Raw genomic sequence first — 1,784 nt, forward strand, 5'->3', positions numbered from 1 at the left:
CTGATTTGCTGTTTGTTCAAAACTGTGTGGAGTAGGCTTGGTAGGAGGCTGCGGCCAAGATCAAGGGTCAGACTGGATACAGCCAGCGCTGGATACAAACTCCAAGGCTGCTGTGCTGACTGGGGCCATAGCCCTGGTTCCTCGTGGCCGGTGGAGGCAGCTGAACCTGAGGAGCAACAGCCTCTGGGGAACCGCTGTACCGCTTGTGAGGTGAGAGGGAGGGTGGGAGGTGGGCAAACAGTTTGCGTCTGCCCAACGGTAGCTGGGGTAGCTGGACCCTGGTAGGAGCCCTGTGGAGAAATGGTGTTTACAGGAAACGGACCTTTGTGGACCTATTAGTTGCCTGCGGCCACTGAAACAAAGTGCCTCAATCAGGTGGCTAAAAACAGAAGCAATTTGTTCTCTCACGGCTCTGGAACTAGAGGTCTGCAATCGAGGTGTCCTCCGGTCCGTTTCCTCTAACAACGCCATCCTGGCCGTTTCTAGCTCCTGGTGGTTGCCAGCCTTCCCGGTGATTCCTTGGTTTATGGGAACTTAACTTTACTCCGTGTCTCTCTCATCACGAGGCTGTATCCCCTCTGCGTCTTTGCCCGCATTTCTCTCTGCTTAGTAAAGCCTGACCTACTCAAGTATATCATCTCAACTTGACTGTATCTGCAAAGGCCCTGTTTCCAAAGAAGGTCACGCTTACAGCTATCAGCTACCAGCACTTGACTGTGTACTTTTTGGTGGGGACACAATCGGGGGAGACCTCGAGGGAAACTAGATTGTGCTTAGGATGTTGAGGTCTCTCTTGGAGGGACCAGGCCCTGGCCGGCCAGGTAATGCATTCCAAGAGATAAAGAGGCAAGTAGGTCAAAGTCTGGCCCCAAAAGCCCACCTAAGAAGCTCGGCTGACATAGCTACAGCTCATCCCACTTAAACCCAAAGAAAGGTTTGGAGCCTGTCCCCTGAGGCTAGCAGCAGCTATGTCTTGTGTGTGCAAACAGGACGTGGCCCACTGCCTGGCAACAGCCTACTGTTCTGTCTGACTTTCTTCACGGTCCGTGGCAAAAGCCGCCCCCCTGTCCACTGGAGAAGTTACAGGGCTGTGGCTCGAACACTCCATAGATGGAAGGAGGTTTTTAGAGCTGAGGTGGGGCGAGGCCTGAGCTGGAAGCCAGAGTACAGAACAGACATCCCAAGTGAGAAGGAAGGTGGGAGACAGGCAGAGGCATGACAGCTTTGGCTCTGAATCCTGCCCGGACAAGAAGGAGCAGGGCGCCAGGCCAAAGACCCAGAGCTCCCTCGGGCTGGCTTTAAGGAGACCGAGAATAAAGGGAGGACGGGGCCAGTAGTGGGCAGGATTGCTTTTCCTTTAGGAAGAGGCAGTGGGGTGCCCAGCACGGTTGCCCCGCATGTAATACATGGGAGCAACGCTCTTAGAAAACGTCCTTGCAAGGTTTAGTGCCCTTGGGCTTAGGAATTTTATTTCTAGGAGTCCATTCCAAGGAAGGAGTCCCTGGGTGGTGCAACGGTTAACACACTTGGCTGTTAACTGGAAGGTTGGTGGGAAGTTCAAATTCACCCACAGGTACCTGGCTATCGACTTCCAGGGGGAAATTGGTCATTGAGAGCCCTATGACACACCTATGGGATTGCCATGAGGCAGGTTGACGCCATACTTGGCTTGTTATTCCATAGAAGCTGTCTGAACTCAGGGCTGTTCCTGTAGTGAGAACCTGGAAGCACTACAGCCACAGGGTCAAGTCCAACTCCTAGAGACACAGGAGCACAGATCAGAA

The 1,784-nt window shown here is 53.5% G+C and overlaps 1 protein-coding gene across 1 annotated transcript in view; it reads left to right on the forward strand.

Annotated features, from left to right (window-relative positions):
• PLEK2 (pleckstrin 2) overlaps positions 1-1,784 on the forward strand; it is a 19,207-nt gene that overhangs the window by 970 nt on the left and 16,453 nt on the right. The gene's annotated exons all lie outside the window — the stretch shown is intronic.

The sequence above is a fragment of the Echinops telfairi genome, unplaced genomic scaffold (assembly GCF_000313985.2).
Source record: "Echinops telfairi isolate 266 unplaced genomic scaffold, ASM31398v2 ScPeMD7_18;HRSCAF=68, whole genome shotgun sequence".
In the NCBI taxonomy this organism is placed as follows: Eukaryota; Metazoa; Chordata; class Mammalia; order Afrosoricida; family Tenrecidae; genus Echinops; species Echinops telfairi.